Source organism: Carettochelys insculpta, chromosome 28 (assembly GCF_033958435.1).
Source record: "Carettochelys insculpta isolate YL-2023 chromosome 28, ASM3395843v1, whole genome shotgun sequence".
Classification (NCBI taxonomy): Eukaryota; Metazoa; Chordata; order Testudines; family Carettochelyidae; genus Carettochelys; species Carettochelys insculpta.
Genome location: NC_134164.1, coordinates 9,929,308 through 9,950,631, shown reverse-complemented (window position 1 = coordinate 9,950,631; position 21,324 = coordinate 9,929,308). Strand labels below are relative to the sequence as shown.

General features: G+C 47.1%; 1 protein-coding gene across 1 annotated transcript in view; it reads left to right on the top strand.

Annotated features, from left to right (window-relative positions):
• Nucleotides 1–21,324, top strand: part of MRC2 (mannose receptor C-type 2) — a 114,345-nt gene that overhangs the window by 28,542 nt on the left and 64,479 nt on the right. The window lies entirely within an intron of this gene.

Genomic DNA, 21,324 nt, shown 5'->3' with positions numbered 1-21,324 from the left:
TTCTCTGCTCTGGGTGTTCATATCTCCCCATTAGATTCTGACAAAGGCTCACATCCCACTGTCTGATCTGACTTGTTTTTTTCCTCTTTTGATAAGTACTGTTGATACTGGGCCATTTCCACCTTGCTGAATAGACCTTGTCAGTTCTGGCCCTCCCTCTTACTGGGACCCCACTCTTTAAATATCCCTCCAAAACACCCCCCACCCTCCACTCATGCATCTGATGAAGCAGGTCTTTGCCCACGAAAGCTTATGCTCCAAAATATCTGTTAGTCTATAAGGTGCGACAAGACTTCTTGTTGTTCTTGAAGCTACAGACTAACACGACTACCTCTCTGATACTGCAGAGCTTATTACTCTGGAATAACAGGTAATTTAACTCAAAATAGTAACTCCACCAAAATGAACAACTTTTGCCAACCCCTCCCTTTCATTTCGAAAATGACTCAGTGTTTACTAAGCAGAGGTGATTTATGATTTAATTGACCTCCAGGGAGGCATCCCATCATTGCTTTTATTTCGATGTTGGGCTCTCTCGTGCGAACACTCAATTTCGAAATGCTCTTGCAGTGTGAACGCTCTTTTCAGAAATAACTTATTTCAGCGTTATAATGTCGACATAACTTATCTCTGGAAAAACCTTGCCAGGTTGACATCGCCTTAAAAACTGTTATACTGTAATTACAAGCTGCCACTTTAAGGGTAAAGGGTAAATGCTGGAGGGAAGCTTGTAATCTGGAATTTGAGCAGTTAGTCTGCCAAGGCTCACATTAGAGCAAGGTGGAGTGAGTTGTGGCTTTCTAGAGAGTAGCCTGCTTTGTCTTTCTCTGTTTAGGGTTTTGTGTGTCAGGGTTCTGAATGCCAAGGAGCAAACACAGCATTATGTTGCAGCCTTCCAAAAAGAGCATTTTGTGGTTTTAGCTCTCATTTTTCAGTCTGTGTGCTATGAACATACCATTTGGGTCCTCTGAGCACTACTGGAATTCGAGTAGAAAGAAGTTGCTAGTCAGAATACCAGATAAATGACTATTTTGGTAATAAGATCACCTGTCTTTGGGATCTTGCTGTGAGTCAGTCCCAGTGAAACTCATGTGGAGTTACTCCTATTTGGAAGGTGACCATCTGTCCCGTATTGGGTGGGACGGTCCCGTATTTGGGATGCCAAAGAGGCATCTTGACTAATTTTTTAAAAAGGACAAATTGTCCCGTATTTGGGCCCTCCCCCCGCTGACCTTTTCCGCCAGCAGCTGCGTGGGCAGGTCACTTTCCTGAGCCTTGGGGAAACGTGGATAGCTACCGTGTCCCTGCCGCTTCCCCGAGGCTCCCGGGGAGGGCCAGAGGCTGCTGCTTCCCCGGGAGAATGCCAGCAGCTGCCATCTCCTTCCCAGCTCCCCAGGGCTTTGTGGACCCGAGAGCAGCTGCCCCTCCCCGCTCATATCTCCCTGTTCTGTATTTGGGAATGGAAGTTATGGTCACCCTACCTATTTATACTGGTGTAAATGAAATGAGAATAAGGCTCTCAGGCTCTGCTTCTGTATAGCAGGGAGAGTTTTCCTAGGCATAAGAAAGCTTTATAAATTGCAGACGTCTTGTCATCTACCAGCTTGGGGATGTGGGTTTGCTCTTCAATTTGACTTGCCCTTCCTGTATACCAGAGCCTAACGGAGGTTTTACACAGCACATAACGCAGAGAGGGATACAGCTTCTGGACCGCAGCCACAGCAGTGACTTCAGAGGTTTGCTTGGCACTGTGGGTGCACCTTTGTAAAAAGCCAACATATGTTCATAGCACAGACATGCCTCAGAGAATGTTTTCCTCTTGGCCTTTCCGAGTATGGGCTAAAACACGTGCTGCTGTATTCCTTTTAGTTCTTCCGTAACTAAATGAATGGATGACCTCAAGATAAATATTTGTGCTCATCTAATCCTTCAAGCAGGCACAAGGTGCTATACTGTGCCTCTGAGCGCTGTAAGAAAGAGCTCTCAGTTGCAAAGTGAGAGCCATGCTGTGACTTTCACACCACCTCCTGAAGCCTACATGTCATGTTGGGCTGAACACCAGGGAGGAGTGGGTGTTTTCAGTATTGCTAGAGACTGTGCATCATCCGCAACATACACAGGCCAGCTTTTAGTCTGCTGTTGTGCTGTAAAACTGGATTAACTCAGCTGGAGTCCAGGGAGTTATTTCCGTTTTAAAATTCTGGGTTTTTCTGATCCATTGAAACACCAAGACCTGAGCTACACCTAGAAATTGCTGTGACTGAGACCAGAGCCAGACGTACAGAGCCTTGATTTCAAAAGAGCAGATTTGGACTCCCTGAGAGAACTGATGAACAGGATCCCTTGGGAAATGAAGATGAAGGGGAGGAGAGTTCAAGAGAACTGGCAGTATTTTAAAGACGTCTTACTGAAGGCACAGGAACAAACCATCCCACTGTACAGTAAGAAATGCAAACATGGTAGGTAACCATCCTGGCTTAACAGGGAAATCCTTAGTCAGCTTACACTCAAAAAGGGTGCATACAAGAAATGGAAACGTGGACAGTTGGCTAAGGAGGAGTATAAAACATACGGCTGGAGAATGGCAGGGAGTAATTAGGAAAGCGAAAGCATGATTGGAAGTGCAGCTGGCAAGGGATGTGAAGGGTAACAAGAAGGGTTTCTACAGGCATGTTAACAATAAACAGGTTATCAGAGAAGGTGTGGGGCCATTACTGGATGAGAGAGGTAACCTAGTGACAGGTGATGTAAGAAAAGCTGAAGTACTCAGTGCTTTTTTTGCCTCACTCTTCAAGGACAAAGACTGGTCCCACACTACTGTGCTAGACAATGCAGTATGGGAAGGTGGAGGGCAGCCATCTGTGAGGAAGGAACAAGTTCTGAGCTATCTAGAAAAACTACATGTACACAAATCCATGGGGTCTGGATTTAATGCACCCAAGGGCACTGAGGGAATTGGCAGATGTCATTGCCGAGCCTTTGGCCATTATCTTTGAAGACTCTTGGAGATCGGGAGAGATCCCAGATGACTGGAAAAAGGCAAACGTAGTGCCTATCTTTAAAAAAGAAAAGGAGGACAATCCAGGGAACTGTAGACTGGTCAGCCTTACCTCAATCACTGGGAAAATAATGGAGGGGATCCTCAAGGAATCCATTTTGGAGCACTTGCAACAGGAGAAAGTGATCAAAAGTAGCCAACATAGATTCACCAAGGGCAAGTCCTGCCTGTCCAATCTGATTAGCTTCTATGACAAGGTCACAGGCTCTGTGGACATGGGGAAGTCAGTGGATGTGATATACCTCAACTTCAGCAAAGCTTTTGATACAGTTTCCCACAAGGTTCTTGCTTATAAGTTAAGGAAATATGGATTGGATCCTTGAACTATAAAATGGATAGAAAGCTGGCTTGACGGTTGGGCCCAACAGGTAGTGGTCAATGACTCATTATCTGGATGGCAGTCGGTTTCAAGCGGAGTGCCGCGAGGCTTGGCTCTGGGGCTAGTGTTGTTCTACATCTTTATTAATAACCTGGATGAGGGAGTGGATTGCACCCTCAGCAAGCTTGTGGACAACACGAATCTAGGGGGAGAGGTAGATAGGCTCCAGAGTGACTTGGATAAATTGGAGGATTGGGGCAAAAGAAATCTGATGTGGCTCAACAAGGAGAAGTGTGGAGTCCTGCATTTGGAACAGAAGAATCCAAAGCATTGTTATAGGCTGGGGACTGACTGGCTAAGCAGCAGTACAGCGGAAAGGGACCTAAGGGTTATGGTGGATGAAAGGCTAGGTAAAAGTGAACAGTGTGCCCTTGTAGCCAAGAAGGCTAACGGCATATTAGGATGTATTAGGAGGAGCATTTCAAGGAGATCTAGAGAAGTGGTTGTTCCCCTCTATTTGGCACTGGTGAGGCCACATCTGGAATATTGTGTCCAGTTTTGGGACCCCCAGTATAAAAAGGATGTGGATGTGCTGGAGCAGGTTCAGCAGAGGGCAACAAAAATGATTAAGGCGCTGGAGCACATGAGCTATGAGAGGCTGAGGGGTTTGGGCTTGTTTAGTTTACAGAAGGGAAGACTAAGGGTCAATCTGATAGCAGCCTTCCGCTTCCTGAAGAGGTGTCTCTAAAGAGGATGGTGAGAAACTGTTCTCAGTGGTGTCAGATGGCAGAACCAAGGGGCAACGGTCTTAAGTTAAAGAGGGAGAGGTGTAGGTTGGATATTAAGAAAAACTACTTTGCCAGGAGGGTGGTGAAGCACTGGAATGTCCCTAGAGGTTTTTAAGTCCCGGCTTGACAAGGTCCTGGCTGGGATGACTTAGTTGGGGTTTATCCTGCTTGCAGCAGGGAGCTGGACTAGATGACCTCCTGAGGTCCCTTCCAGCCCTGTGAGCCCATGAGTCTGTGTTCTTTTTCCCTGGATGGTCATAGCAGAGTAATGCTGGTGTCTGAGGCAGTGAAGTGACGGATGCCAAAGATGAACATTGTCATTGTGTGATGCTGTCTCACTCCTGCATAGAGTGTCTGAGAGCTGGGGAACATTGTTCCCTCTAATTGTTTTCATCCATGGGCAGAAGTAGTTTTATTACATGATCCAGGGCATGTGCGGGTGTGTACCACCAATAGAAACACATGCTGCTGGCTGTGGGTGCCTGTGGGCACTTCGTAATCATCTGGGTGGCACCTCAATCTTTCCGGGGCAGGGAACACTGGTTAGGGTCGAGGGGGAAGGAACCCATTTCGTACCTGTGGGATCCTAGGCCACTGCAAGGGCTGAAATGGTCCTAGCCACCTTGGGGCTGCTCTAAATGGTGGCAGACTCGTGAGGGCTGTCCGTGGACTTCACCATCATTCAAAAGACCCCTGAATCCATCTGTACTACCAAGACTCCCCCTCCTACCTCTGTACTTGGCTATGTCTCTGGCTGTAGGGCGGGGTGGGCAATCATTTTTGATGGGCAAGACCGCACTTTTCTACAACATTAATGGAGGGATACAGGCTCTGGGTTGGAAGATGGGTACCGGAGGGAGCTCTGAGTAAGGGCCTGGAGTGCAGGATCTGGGAGCAGGTTTGGGTGCTTGAGAGGATTCAGACCTGGTGGAGGAGTTTAGGAGGAGGTGTAGGGTCTGGGAGACAGTTGTGATCTGGGGCAGGGAATTGGGGTGTGGGAGGGGATGGAGTCCCTGGGGCAGACTCTGTCTGGGAGATGCTTACCATAGGCAGCTTCTGACCAGAAGCCCAGCGAGACCCTCAGGAAGGCTTTCTGCCTGTCACACCCCCACCTTGGAAAGCGAGGCATTTGTGCGTGCTTCTCACACCCGCATGCATGCCCAAGCAGCTCCCATTGGCCAGTTTCAGGCCAATGAGAGCTGCAAGGATTGTGGCAATAGCCCATGCCCCAGGTATCATAGAATCATAGAATTCTAGGGCTGAGAGGGATCTCAGGAGGTCATCCCAAAGCAGGATCAATCCCATCTAAACCATCCCAGCCAGGACTATGTCAAGCCGGGACTTAAAAACTTCTAGGGATGGAGATTTTATTACCTCTCTCAGTAACACATTCCAGTGCTTCACCATCCTTCTGGTGAAATAGTTTTTCCTAATATCCAACCTACACCACCTGCTCTGTAACTTCAGACCATTTCTCCTTGTTCTGTCATCTGTGACCATTGAGACCAGTCCCACTTCATGCTCTTTAGACCCCACCTTTCACAAAGTTAAAGACTGCTATGAAATTGCCCCACAGTCTTGTCTTCTACAAACTGAATAAGCCCAAATCCCTCAGCTTCTCCTCATAGGTCATGTGCTCCAGCCCTTTAATTGTTTTCGCTGCCCTCCGCTGAACCCTGTCCAGAGTGTCCACATATTTTCTATACTGGGGGGCCCAGAACTGAATCCCATACTCCAGATGAGGCATCACCACAGCCGATGAGAGGGGAATGGTAACTTCTCTAGATATTCTGGAAATGCTTCTCCTAATGCAACCCAATTTGTCATTAGCCTTCTTGGCTACAAGGGCACGCTATTGACTCATGTCCAGCCTCTCATCCACTGTAATCTCCAGATCCTGTTCTGCTGCACTGCTACTTAGCCAGTCGGTCTCCAGTAACAGTGCTTGGGATTCTTCTGTCCCAAGTGCAGGACTCTACACTTGTCCTTGCTGAACCTCATCAAATTTCTTTTCCCCCAGTCCTCCAATTTGTCTAGGTCATACTGGACCCTGTCCCCACCCTCCAGTGTACCTATCTGACCTCCTAGCTTAGTGTCATTTGCAAATTTGCTGAGGGTGCAATCCATCCCCTCATCTAGGTCATTAATAAAGATTTTGAACAGTACTGGACCTAGAACCAATCCTTTGGCACTCCACTTGAAACCAACTGCCAACCAGACACTGAGCCATTGACCACTACCTGTTTGGCCTGTCTGTCAGCCAGTTTTTTAATCCATTTTACTGTCCATGTATCCAATCCATACTTTCTTACCTTATGGGCAAGAATGTTGTGGGAGAGTATATCGAAAGTTTTGCTAAAGTCAAGGTATATCACATCCATTGACTTCCCCATGTCCACAGTGCAAGTTACTCATCATAGAAGCTAATCAGATTGGTCAGGCATGACTTGCCAGTGGTGAATCCATGTTGACTACTCTTGATCACTTACCTCTCTTCCAAGTGCTCGAAACTGGATTTCTTCAGGGTCCCCTCCATGATTTTTCCAGGGACTGAGGTGAGTCTGACCAGTCTATAGTTCCCTGGATTGTCCTCCTTTACTTTTTTCAAGATGGGCATTACGTTTGCCTTTTTCCATTCATCCAGGACCTTTCCTGATCTCCATGAGTTTTCAAAGATAATAGCCAAAGGCTCTGCAATGATATCGGCCAATTTCCTCTGTTCCCTTGGATGCATTAAATCTGGACCAATGGATTTGTGTGCATCTACTTTTTCTAAATAGCTTTTAACCAATTCTTTCCCCATTGAGGGCTGCCCATCTCCTTCCCGTACTTCATTGCCTAGTGCCATAGTTGGGGAGCTGACCTTGTCCTTGAAGACTGAGGCAAAAAAAGCATTGAGTACTTCATCTGTCACTAGGTTACCTCCCTCATTCAGTAACGACACCACACCCTGCCTGATAACCCTCTTATTGTTAACATGCCTGTAGAAACCCTTCTTGTTCCCCTTCACATCCCTTGCTAGCGGCAGTTCCAATTGTGCTTTCACTTTCCTGATTAGCCCCCAGCATTCTCCAGCCATATATTTATACTCCTCCTTAGTCATCTGTCCAAGTTTCCACTTCTTATACGCATCCTTACTGAGTTTAAGTTCACCAAGGATTTCCCTTGTAAGCCAAGCTGGTTGCCTACCATATTTGCTTTTCCTGCTGTGCGTTGGGATGGTTTTGTTCCTGTTCCTTCTATAAGATTTCTTTAAAATACTGCCAGTTCTCCTGAACTCCTTTCTCCTTCATATTAGCTTCCCAGGGGATTCTGCCCATCATATCTCTCAGGGAGAAGTGCGCTGTTCTGAAATCAAGGATCTTTATTGTGCTGCTCACCTTTCTTCCTTTTGTCAGAATCCTGAAATCTGATCTGAAATCTGAAATCCTGATCACTGCAGCCCAGATTGCACCCCCCCTTCTATTTCTCCTACTATTTGTTCCCTGTTTGTGAGCAGCAGGTCAAGCTGTGCACAGCCCCTGGTCGGTTCCATCAGCACTTGTACAGGAAGTTACCCCAACAATCTCTCCAAAAACTTCCTTGATTGTCTGTGTGCTGCTGTATTGGTCTCACAATAAATGTCTGGGTGATTAAAGTCTCCAGCGAGAATCAGCACTTGTGATTCGGAAGCTTCTCTTAATTGCCTGAAGCAAGTCTCATCTACCTCTTCTACCTGATCTGGTGGCCTATAGCAGACACCAAACACTACATCGCCTCTGTTGCTTCCACTCCTAAGCTTAACCCAAAGACACTCAGCTGTCTCCTCTCCCTCCGTAAACTGGAGCTCTGAACACTCATATTGCTCTCTCACATAAGTTGCATCTACTCCTCCTTTACGCCACTACCTGTCCTTCCTGAACAGTGTGTACCCTTCCATGACGACAGTGCTCCAGTCATGTGAGTCATTCCACCAGGTCTCTGTTATTCCAGTCACCTTATACTTCTTTGACTGTGCCAGGGCCTGTAATGCCTCCTGTTTGTTTCCCAGGCTTCTTGCATTCATGTACAAGCACCTTAGATAATAAGCTGATTGACCTACTGTCTCCTTTCAGATGAGTGGTCCTCCTTTGTTGTACTTTCTTCCTCCCCCCCTTAACTCAGGGCTTGGGTCAACATCCTCTGAGGAACCTAGTTTAAAGCCTTCCTCACTAGGTTTGCAAGCCTGCCCGCAAAGATGCTTTTTCCTCCCTTCATTAGGTGGATTCTGTCACTTCCTAGCAATCCTTGCTCCCAAAACAGAATCCCATGGTCAAAGAAACCAAATCCCTTTTTCCAGCACCACCTGCACAGCCACGTGTTTACTTTCATGATTTGACAATCTCTACCTGGACCCCTTCCTTCAACAAGGAGGATGGATGAGAGTACCACTTGTGCTTCATATTCTTTGATTTTTCTTCTCTGGAAGGAGTTTTGTAATTCACATTGTGGGATGCAGTAGATGCTGCTGCCATATGGTGTCACCATATGGTGACAGTGGCTTGCTTTATTCCTTATTGCAAGCTCACAGGCTCTGAGATAAGGCTGCCACAGGTAGCCAGTTAGGAAGTGGTTTAATCATAAAAGCAGTAAACAGATATAAAAAGCCCAAACCATTAGACCGTCCCAGTGGAGAGGCCAAGGCTCAAATAGGCCATGGAGCTGGAAAGCCTCTTCTGCTGCTGTTGGGATTTGGTTTGTCAGGCATCCCAGCAGGACTGTGTGAGAGAAGTTTATATAATACCACTGCCTGTGCATATGTGTTTGTGGATAGAGGGGATCAGTCGCCAGGGGAGCAGATCCACCCCTGAAGGCACTCTAAAGGCATATTTCCAAGATAGGAATGGGAAGATGGGATAGCGAAGCCAGCAATTTAGCACCCTTTAGTCTGTAATGTTACCTGGCAGATCAGAGCATCTGGCCAAAGACGCACCAAAAGGCATTGGGGCTGCAGAGCTTTTGAAGTTAAACCTCTTGAACAGCCCACGGGCAGTGAAATCTGAATGGAGAGGAAGGGGGCAACTTAAGTGCCTGGAGCCCTGCAGGCTCTTTGTACTTTGCAGTGTGTTGTTCAGAAAAGCTCCTCCAGCTCCCATCAGCCAGAACGGCAAGGTCCCCAGCAGAGCCTGTTGGCAAAACCAGACTAAATGTTTTCTGTCAGAATTCATGAGTTCATCAGAACTGAAACATTCTTCAGAGAGGACATGATTGCAGCACATTTATGAGAGCCCTAGAGGTTTCCCTCAGGATTTTGGCTTTTCAGACGGGGACCCCTCAGAGTTGTGTACTGCATCAAAGGGAGGGAGAGAACTCCAGGTTGGGGCAAATCTGTCCCATCCCCTCCTCTCAGGAGCTGCTCTGAGGTAGCACCCATGTGGCCAGGGGTATTGTAACAGCACTCAGTAGCAGGAGCTAAAGCCATAGTGGGTTACATAAATATGTGGCAAATTTTTAATAACATGCACATAGGCTCCTGAGGAATATTAAGAATCATAAGCAACCTGGGCTTGTTGTCCAGAGCCAGCATTGTGTGATGGCCAGCATCCTGGCCAGCACTCTGGGGACAGAACCAAGCACTTCCAAAGATAAAAAGCACAAGCCACTGCTTCCTGCTTGTTACCCTGATGACCTCCTGAGGTCCATTCCAGCTCTAGGATTCTATGATCTTGGGGCTGCTGGAAAAGGCTATTTTATAATGACTCGTGCTGTCCGAAGATGTCCCTTGGACATCCCTTGGGAGTTGAGCAAGTAGAAGACAGAGGGTGAAACTCTTCCCTTACCAGCTCTTTCTGTTTGCCTCAGCCTGGACTTGGAGGAACAACTAGAGCAGGATGGAGATTTTCCATCAGGAAGTATTTTGAACAGAATGTTGCTTTTTATTGAAAATGGGGGGGAAAATGGGAGAGGATAATTGAAAAATCATGTAAACAACCAGAAAAAAGTGTTTTCTTTGAATTTTTTTTGTGGGTGAGAGGGAAGTAATTTTCTGTCCTGCTCAAGGGACAACCTCTGTGGAGGAGAAGGATATTCAGGCTCTAGATCCTATGATTTCTCTGCCAGGGACTCCCCATCAGAGGGCAAATTACTGGCCTGTGTTGGATTTGAACCAGCAGCTTAGAAGCTGGAAGTCTGTTTCTTAGAGGATTAACTCCAATTAATGCAGACAAAGAGAGACACTGAATCTGGATGTTATGTGGGATTCTGACAGGATGGTGACGTTGGGACATTCACTGTGAAGCATTAACCTGGGAACCCAGCTTGGGCTAAATTCGTCTAATTTACTTCTCCGTGGACCAGTAGACTACCGTGGCCCAAATGTCCAGCAACCTTGAGTTGTTACACTGGTCTGAGTGTAGTGTGCTAGCAGATTTTGCTGCTTTGGGTATTCCAGGGTTTGTCTTAGGAATGTTCTCAGGGGGACACTAGTGCTTAACTGCTTTGGAGATCAGCTGTCTGAGGTGATCTTGTTTTGTAGCCTATGAGCATTTGACTAAACCTGGGATGAGATGTTAGGAGAATCTGGGAAATGTTCTGGGTAAGTGGGAGGTTGGAGGGTCTGATGTGAAGATGTGTCATCAACCAGGAAGTACCTGTATGGGGGGAAGATGTTTTCTTAGAGGGATCTTAAGTCTAGTTGATGAAGACGAAGTGAGACTCAGTGAGTGGAAGCTTATGTTATATACATTCAAACTGGCAATAAGATGCACGTTTTTAACAGTGAGGAGAACTGACCTTTGGAGCAGCTTATCGAGTGATGTTGTGGGTTCTTCATCAATTGTATGAAAGAGTAATGGGATATCATTTAAGAAAGGGATCGTTATGAAAGTTTAAGGCAGTGAGAGCTATTAGGCTGTGGAGAAACCTCCAAAGGGGAATAGGGAAAACAGAAATTTGGGGAGTACAGAGGATAATCTTTGTTTGCAAGGAGGTCATTGGACAAGGTGGGACTTAATGCATCTTTGCATCCTTAGGGGTGTGAAGTGGTTCCCCTCTATGGTCATCTTTGCTGAGTCAGGTGTTCTACAGGTGTAGTTCTTTAGCTCTGGACGAGAAAGCAACGTTATAGGACAGCAGGCAGCAGTGCTGTAGCGCCAGGAGATGGCTGTTCCCTGCAAGAGCAATGCACATCAATTCTTACACTTTTTGGCAAAGCTGGCCCAGCAATGTTTGCCAGCTTGGATTCAGAGCAAGCACATTGAAAAGCAGCTGCCCTTCAAGGCTCTGGTTAGTGTCTGTCTAACCATGAGCTTTATCTTCGCAGGTGGTCATGATTAGAATTAATTTTAAGCTATTATTCTGCTTTCAGAAGCTTTGGGGAGTGTTTCCGTAGACCTGTTGGGGTCTTGATCACCTCAGCTGTCTGATAGACTTTGCACATCCGTGACGCAGAGCTTCAGAGAGATGCTGCATGGCAGTTCAGGTGTAAGGGGAACAGGTGAGGATGACTGGATGGAAGCCCCTCTCCTTAGGAGGATCCAGATACAGTGTGTTTAACCCATTCTACCAGAGGAGAAGTGGCTGGTGAAGGTGGAAAGTACATGCTCTTGAACTGAGGCAGGCTCATGGGTTGATTATGGTTGGTGGTGGTTGTTTTAATGATGCATTTGTCACTAAAAGAATGGAAGGAAAAGAAGAGAATGAGCAAAAAGTATGTACAGGGAAGGGCGGGTAAGAGAAGAGGAAGGGGAAAAAAAGATGCAGGGGAGCAGAGGGGCCTTGGCAGAGGTAGGGGGAGGTAAGGCAGTGGGACCGAAGCAGCAGGAGTTGTGTTGCATTGTGTGTTGTCTTTCAGGCCGGGCAGAGCTTGGCAAAACAATGAGCTCTCCTAGCCTCTCTTGTTCTCTCATCTCCCCTGCTGTCCTATTTTTGCAGTGTGGTCTTGGCTACAGAAATAAGCCATGCAGCGCCCATTCCAAGAGAAAACGGCCACCCCAGCAAGGGTTCATGGATTCTGCTCATTGGCAGCCGTGGAGGAGGCACTGGGGTGGGAGAGGGCCAGGGAAGATGGACTCTTCTCTCGCTCCTGAAGGTGGTGTATCCAGGGCAGGATGGAGGCTGGGGCTGCTCAAATGGCAAAGGGAAAGATTGCGGTGCTCACGCTTCCTTGGTTGCCAATCTCTGGGGCTGTCAGTCACTGGGCTAAAATTGCTGGGTATGTCCAGCCCAGCCCCCTGGCTCTGGAGACGGCGTCTCTTCGGTGCTTTCCCGAGGTTGCAGAAGCCAGAGCAGTGGAGTGTGGAAGGGAACTGGCTGCCTAAAGGAAGCTTTCCATTGTTTCTTCTCAGGGAGAGTTTCTGTAGCTGGCAGGTCCCACGCTCCAGGCTATAATTTTCTACTACCAGCCTGTGCCTCTTTTTAGAGTAAGATGTTATTTGCTGCCTTTCTGGTCCCAGACACCCCACTCTGGTCTGGACAGTTTCCTTTGACCTTGGCATGACCTGTGTCTAGGACTCACAACTGAAGGCTGAGCTTCCTGAAAGACTCGCGGTAGATTTCGACACCCTTTAATTTTAATGGGAACAGTGCATAAACCTCAGCCAGGAGAGGCAATTTAAAAGCAAAGCAGCTCTTCTGAACAGATGTTGGTTTGGGAGAATTGAAATGGGGTTAGGGGCCTGCCCCATTTTGGAGTCAGTAGGGGCTGAGGGCACTTAACACCTCCCAGGATCAGGCCCCAACTGCAATATCCGGAGCCAGAACTAGAACTTAGATGTCCTCCTGAGATCTTGCCCCAGTGCTCAGAAAGCTTCGCTGAGGGGCAAAAAATGGAAGTGCAAGTCATTTAACCTCTTAGCCTCAGTTTCTCTGTCTGTTTGAAGGGATAATCATGCTGACCTGTCCATAAGGGATACTAATTGAAGTTTGGAATGTGTTTTGAAAACAGGGAGTGCCACATAAACCCTAACTCTTACCACTGCCAGAACCCATGTGTGTCAAGACAAGCCATGGCGATATCATCAGCCAGATCTCTGGTCCTGCACTTATTGGAGGTGTAATGTACTGATAAATCAGTAATTTAAAGAACCAGCTGTATGAGCAAAAGTCTGGGCAGGTGCTGTCGTATACACAACTATACTCTAGTTTTGGTTAACTGCTGGTACAAATGATTGGCTGAACTGGATGTTCTCGTAGGTGCAATTGAATGTGTGATCTTCTGCCCTGGCAATTGGTGGATGAGTCCCATGGAGCACTTGTAGGCTAAGAGGCATCACAGTCACAGGCTAACCCTTCCCTTGCCCTGTAATTCCATGCAGTTCCCTAGGGGGGGCTGTGCTGGTGTTGTAAAGGGGGTGTGACGCTTAGGCCATGTGAAGTTTTAGTTATTTTCTATAAGAGGTTTCTCTTTCTGCAGTGGTCAGAGAAAGCTTTAGAGTTCTCAAACTGCAGTTCGCAGGCGGGATCTGGCTTGAGGAGGGAAGAAGTGTGGCTCTGTGTGCTCCCCATCCCCTTGGCTGGGGGAACGCAGTGTTGGAAACTGCTCGTGGGAAGCTTTCCCCGTTGCTCCCATTGGTTGGATTTTGTCCAATGGGAACAGCAGAGGGTGGTACCTGGGGGTGGCAGGGTGTGCAGAACCAGGTGAGCAACCTCCCATTATGGCCAGGCCCTAAACCCCAAACTCCTTCCTGTGTACCCCCTCACTCCACCCAGCTCTCCCACCCCTGTTTTGCTCCGGAAGTGCCCTCCTACCCATCTCTCCTGCCCCCAGCCTGCTCCTGCACCCTCACTCCTGACCAGATACCATGTTCCCAGACTGCTCCTGCATACTCGTTCGCAGCCCTCTCCAGCATCCTACCACCCAGACACCCACCTTCACCCCCTTCCCCCTCCTACTCCTTGGCATCCCCCTTCTGCACACTGAACCCCTCATTTTTGGCCGTGTATCAGAGCCTGGGGGAGACTTTCAAAATCTAACAACTCCAGAACCCCAAAAGACTTAATCTGGTTTGTTGGAAGCCCTGAAGCTTGGTCCTCTCTGCCTCCTCCCTGCCATGGGGCTAGGGAACCGGGGGAGTGAGCTGTCTCAGTTGGGAGACAGGTCAGTGAGGGTTGCGGTCTTTTTGTTTGGGCGTGGTTTGCCTTTCATGTGGTTCCCAACCAGCATTTCTGTAGATTGGTGGTCCATGACCCAAAAAAGGTTCCCCACACCTGCTAGAAATAAACAGAACATTGAAACCGTTTTTGTACATAAATTAATGTTTTACTTTATCATGTTGTTTACCCAACTTCTTTATAACTAAAGTTAAAACACTGAATCCGTTTAGTTGTTTTGATTTTGATTAATATTTCCTTTCTTGCCAGTTATATGTGCTCCCTGATGTTATAGCTTCAGGAGCCTAATAGGCATAACTTAATATTTAGGGTAGCTAGAGTTGAATGAAGGCATTTTGTCCTCCTGGACGGTTGGCTGGCAGTCTGTGGAAAGGTTTGTGCTGAGCAATATGGGCCCTGGGCCAAAAAGTTTGACAACCACTGAAAGAGAGACAAGTGGTGGGGGAGATGAGACCCTGTCTTTTAGTGGACGGGCTTGAGCTGGGAAGAGGAAACAAGCTTTTGGACAAGGCAGTCGGCACTTCTAGCTTCCCTCCTGGAGTGGCAGTTGGTGGTAGCGTGGCTGCAAAGTACCAGTCTCACTAATAAGCAAGCAGCAACAGGTACCGGGACGTTGACTCTGTTTGGTCTAAATCTACCCATTTATTGTAATTGATACTGAAACCCCTAGAGACCCACAACTAATACAGTGACATGCAACCCCCCCCCCGCCTGTTTCGCTTGGGGCTATATATGCACCAAGAAAGAGTCCCTGCCCCAGAGTGCCTACAGTCATAATAGACCAGAGCAGCCAGGTTCAGAGAGGAAACAGGGGCACTGTGAGGGGTGGATGGACTCATCCAAGGTCACTCATTAGATCAATGTCAGAACAGGAATAAAACCCACATATCCAGGGTCCCAGTCTGGTGCTCTGCCTCAGGATCACATCGTCCCTTTTAAGGCTCTGAATGTAAATCTGTCATAGAAGCCCTTGGTCTGTTTCTACCACTCAGCAGCCAGACTGTCTTCCCCAGCCACAGCATCTTTACTCCTCACTTCTCCTACTTCCCCTGCCACTGAGATTCTGGTTCATTGGGGCGCCACACCCCCCACCTCCCCTCCCAGCCAGCAGAGTGCTTGCCACAGCAGGAGAGATCAGCAATGCACAACTGTTATGCTAGACTGCTCTACAGGGCAGGACCTGTCTGCTTGGGGTTATGTACTGTGCCTACCGGTCCTGGGCTTGGTCCTTAACTGCTGTCATAATAAATACGATTAACACATATATCTCAGTGCTGATTAGTGGGTTTTTCCTCCTCCACGCTTACATTTTGCAAGGTTATTGTAACTCCAGCAACCAACCAGTTTCTAAAATCATTCCTATCTGTTTACTGCCAGTATGGGGTTAGCATGCTACTGCTAACAAATCTTTTGGTCGCATGACAGTGCTCATCCACACAGAGACGCTGGGATTTCAATATGGTCCCATATGATGTAGTTAGCAAAAAAGGCGCCATGATAGCCCATTGCCAAGAGAGTCCTCATCCTGCAGTAGTAGAGGACACAGTACTGCTAATTAGAATTTAGCCCACAGGTGGGCAATAATTTTTTATGGGGACCACTTCAAGATTTTGCAAAGCGGTCAAGGGCCACACTTTTCTGTGGAGGGGAGTGCAGGGTCTGGGATGAAGGTTGGGTGCAGAAGAGGGTGTGGGGTGTGAGGCGTTTGGGTGAAGGAGGCATTGTGACCTGGGGAAGGAGAGGATGCTGACCTGGAGGAGGCGCATAAGATGGGTTGCGTGGTCTGGGAGTGAGTTGGGGTGCAGAGGGGGGGGCCAGAAACAGGCTCTGGTCAGGAGGTGCTTTACCTAAGCAGCTCCTGTCTAGCAGCTCTCTCAGCAACCCCAGCCAGCTGCCTCTTCCATCTGGTGCTCTGTGCTGAGGGAGGTCTTCATGCAGCTGCCCCTCAGCAAAATCCTCAGCTTCTATCAGCCAGAAACTGACCAATGGGAGCTGAGAGATTTTGCTGGGGGATGGGGATAGCACATGAATCTCTGCCCCCTCTCCCCCCGGGCACAAAGAGCCACAGGGAGCAGCCAGCTGCTTTGCTTGGCACTGCTCCTGCTGTAGGGCCGGGCTGAAGGCTGGATTAAAAGGCTTGGTGGGCCAGCCCATGGGGCTGTATCTTGCCTACCTACCTTGCATTGGTTTACTTCCTGCAGCACCATCAGTGCTGTACTAGTTCAGTGAACTTCTGGTACTGAATATACTCTTATGTCTGACATTCCTACTGCAGGGGTGCTTGATGTTAGAGCTTTGTGCACAAGCAAACACTGCACATTGGTCTGCTTAAACTTTTTTTTATTGTGTTTAACACTCCATCTTCTGACCCATCCCCAACAGAGCCTCTTTGGCAACAACAAAACTCCAGTGTATAAGCTGGATGTATTGTATAGGCAGCAGCCTCCTAAGGAGGGGTCAGGTGGAAATGTTTGCAGTGTTGCCGTGTTGTCAGCTGGCACCCATCTGTCCTGCTCCTTGGTCACCCGTGGAAAAAAAGAGTATGTTGTCTGCTGGGAGAGGTTCAGTGACACTGACTGTCCCCTCCGCGTTGCCTATCAGGGAGCCAAATGGATATGAATTTGTGCTTCAGTGGATCTGTTATGTTGTCCTGCTGGGCCTCCTGCAGAGAGCGTTTCCTTGAGGTTCATGCTCAGGTCGCTGTCCATTTTAGGCCCTGTTCAGCTCTTCATGGGTTTAGTTTTGTAGATGAGAACTTCAGGGCATCTTTATAGGCAGCGTTTGGCTGTTTTTTCTCATGGTGTTTGAAGGCCCCAAGGATGCTGGCATTAAATTCACATCTGGGAGTGGAAGGGCTGAGCTGGCAGAGCTTCTGACTGCAGAACTGTCTTGGGAAGAGCTTGGTATCGCCACCGGGCCTTGTGCAATTCAGAGCAGGGACAGTTTAAATTGGTTAAAATAGGCCCCAGGTCTAGTTTGCGGACGTGCCTGAAACATGCAAAATGGCAGCAGTTTAAAGTGACAGCAGTGAGTCTGTTTCTCTAGCGCAGGGCCAACACTTGCAAAGTTGACTGCTTAAAGCACAACATCTACCTCCATCTTTAGGCTCCATAGATTAAAATAACACCATTGCCATTTGGAGTCCTGCGACTCCCATTGATTTTCAACAGGGTTGCAGACGTGGAGTGCCCAGAGTAGCTCACGAGTGTGACTGCCAACCTCAGGGCAGGTTGTCAAGAAGCAGAACACAAACTCCAGATTGGTGTAAGTTCTCTTCTTCAATTTCACTGGCCAATAACCAGTGAGAATTCCCGAAGCCCATCTGCAGCCTCACCTTGCGGTGAAACAGTCCCCGTCAGTTCTCACATTCAAGATGCTTATAGCCAGTCTCATAATAAACCAACTAAAGATTTATTAACCATGAAAAAGAAGTGAGGTTTATTGACAGGGTTAAAGTAGGTAAGTCTACACACACAAGTTAAAAAGGTAATAGAAACTGCTGTGATGTGCAAGCTTTTTGTGTCCTCGATATCTAACCCAAGCTAAGCAATGTGTGTGGGGATCTCTGGCTCATGCTTGGAAATTTTGCCCTCTCCAAATTCCAAGCTATGTTGTGAGACAGGTCCTTCTCATCAGGAATTTTTATTTCCTTCCCTCAGCATTCAAGCTGGTGGGACAAGTATTTATATCTATCTCTTCTTCGTATGGGGACACCATAAACCAGGTCTTTGTCCTTTGATATTTCACAATGGCTCATTTGCTTTCAATGGACATTCTTGTGGGCAGGCCTGGCACTTCACATTAATTAGTGCTGCTTTCTAATTTGGCGTGTTCCACAGTTGCAGAGTTGTACAATGCAAACCCTCAGTGTAATTTTGTACCATGGACTGAAAATGTCATAATGGACATCAGTACACACACCCATCAAGTCTAACATCTGTTTTAACAAGATTAACGTGCAGGTGAGCCAGACTGAAGGTTCAGTTATGCATTGGTCAATATTCTGCAAGGCCCACAGGTTTTGGCCTGAGTTGGCACCAGGTCTGCCAGCATCGAAGCAAGCATCTAAAAAAGACAACCTGAATCTGACACAGGATGTCTGACTTTAATCAATAGACTTTGAAAGCTAAGGATTCTTGATAATTTTTTAACCCTCCATCATTTATGACATTGCTCTTAGGGCACGTCTTCAGTACCAGGAAGGTTGATGCTACCATGGTTGATCTTCCAGAGTTCGCATTAGCACGTCCCTGCCAGGAGAACTCCCAGGGCACCCCATCAGCAAGGATTAGGGAAAGCTGATGGAAACATTTGATCCCATTGACCTCCTGCAGTAGAGATGTCACGGAAGCTTGAATTAAGGTGCGCTGACTCCAGATATGTAATTACAGAGCTGGAGTTGCGTATCTTAATTCGCCCTTCCCCTTCAGTGTAGACCTGACCTGAGAGAAAGAAACCTGTTCTCCTTTTTCTCCCTATTTGTATCTCTTTTCACTAAGCAAATGTTATTTTTTCTTTTATTCTTCCTCCTCCTGCCTTGTCCCATTGGGTATTGAAATTGACGCCTTCTTTTGTCTCCTTGGACTTGCCTACAATGTTTGCAGCGTCCACCAAGGAGATGTGTTTTGCCCTGCATGGATTCTGCTTTTAGTGGGCATCAGCAGAATGCACATGTTGCCGTTACAGTGAAGCTCTTTGGTGCGCTCTGCCATTTACAACATCCTGGTCCACACTACAGTGTTGTGTAGACATGGCCCTAGTTCAGTACCATTCATGGTGTTACCGCTACTTGGGAACTGGGCTGTAAAGTAAGTTCTGTTTCAAAGCCAGCCGGGAGGAATGTAAAATGTTGTTTAGAGATCAGTTCTACAAAAAGAGAAACAATTAAAAAAAAAAACTTGCTACTATATACATTCTTTAAAATTGGTGAGCTTCTGAGTTTCTGTCAGCTTCGTTATGCTGGGGCTCTGGTAGCAGGAGCATAATTAATCTGGAGAGGAAATTTCAGTTTAATAGGAGTTTAAGGATATTTATTGCTATAAAAATGGTAAGAAATCCTCACCTTCCAAAAACCTAACCACAGAGTGTGAACATTGAGTAGGATTCACTTTTTTCATGATGGAAAAATAGGCTGATAAAAATAGAACAGAATTGCAAAATCTCACTTCTTAAAATTTTTTACTGGAACGTCTGGGGATTTTTTTAACCCCTTTTTTGCGGAAACGCTTGGTTCTGTGCTCTAGGCCACATATTGCTCCTCATATAGGTCAATACAATATCAGTTTGCCACGTTTCCCTATATAACAGGTGGGAAGAGGCACCCAGATGACCCCACCACGTTTGACAGTGATGTCATAATGCATCAGCTGGAGAGAAACACGTGTTTCCACTGATTCTCTAACAGTTCTGGAAAGCCACAGCCTAACACAAACCTTAATGGTGACCTCAGCCTATTTTTTTCAGCAGATTCATTTCTCAAGTGAATGGACCCATGACAACAGGGCCTGCAAGGTACAAGGAGGATGAAAGTGCCTGTACAGTGACAGTTTGGTGCAGGAATAATAAATTATACTTTCAAGTAGCTGTTGGAGGTGGAAATGAGAGCCTTGTGGAGGGCTGTAGCCAATGCAAAAGTAGCAAGGAATGCAGAAGGTTTATCCCTGAGTTAATCTTTGTGCTTTCAAGGTCTCTGAGGGGTAGAGTGTATTCTGATGCAGCCTCAGCTGTGATTAAACTTAGTTTTTGTTTCTGTTAGATCTGGGAGCTCTAAGGCTGGTTCTGTTTCACTCGGCAACTATTTGATAATGTCCCTTCTGAGGAGAAAGTGCTGCTGCTGCAGGATCAGTGTTCCTTGCTTCCCTTCCTAGTGTAGCCACTGACTTCAGGTACGTCTGTTGCAAGTTGTGATTGCAGCTTATGCAGCTGTACCTGAAGCGTCATCACAGGCTATTAGGCTGTACCTAACTGCTGGGAGCTCTAGGAGCTACTCTGTGCTCAAGCCTGTATTGCTACAGTTTCACTGTTCGGATACCTGTGCTAGTTAGATTAAATCCGGCTCTGGTGCACATTCACATCATCTGCAATTGCACCTGGGAGTTGCAGAATAGCTTTACAGGTCATCATGTGGTGTTGACCCATTCACATTACTGTGTGCTTCTAGCATTTCCCCAATGGTAAAATGACCATAAAATTGGGCAGAGTTAGGTGCTCAACTCCCCTTGGTCCCTTTGCAGATCACTGAGTCAGGGTGAGAAATGTACAACAGAGACCCATGAGCAAGGCACAAAAAGACCAGAGCTCAATAAAGAAAAGGGAAGAAAAGCTAGCAGCATGTATCCTGAGTCATTGGCTTTGCCTTCGCAGAGTGTTTTCCGTCAGCAGAGAGGAACTCATGAGTCTTGTGGTCTGAGACCTTCCCCGAAGTACTGTGTGTGTGTTCCAATTTTTTTTAACAGGACCCCAGATGTGCATAAAAGTGATGAACACCATTTTATTTCCCTGCGTAGCTGTATTTTTATAGACCTGGATGTATTGGCTGAAGAAGACACTCTCCAGCTGAGCCGTGAATCTGGGCTCTGCTTCCAGTGGTGAAGAGCTAATTTAAAACTCCGTTATAAGGCTCCATAGCATCCTTTTAAAAGGCCAGTTAAGCTGTTGGGGCCAGTCAATGAACTCAGTGCAATCAATGGAAGCTCAGGCTTTCCTGGCCCTGTAATTTCTCTGTTAGAGAAATCCCTTTTCACCAGGGACTTTGTATCCTTGCTAATACCTCAAATTCACCGGTTGGCGGGCTCTGAAGCTTAATTGTTTTTCAAGCACTTTGAGATCCCTCCATGCAAGTCGGTGGAAAAATGCACCTCTTTTTTCTCTTTAGAGACTAAGGAATAAGCAGCTGCTGAGGGCAGGGCCTGGTTGCATTAGATACTGTACTATCCCTCAATAAAGCGATATAGTCCCTACATGCAGGCATATACAGTCCCAAAAGAGCTGAGGCAGAGCCACGAACGGGAGAAAGTGATGCAGCAGGGCTGTGAATAGACTCTTGGTGCTATGACTCCCACCCTAGTGTCCTCTCCTCTAGATTGGAGTAG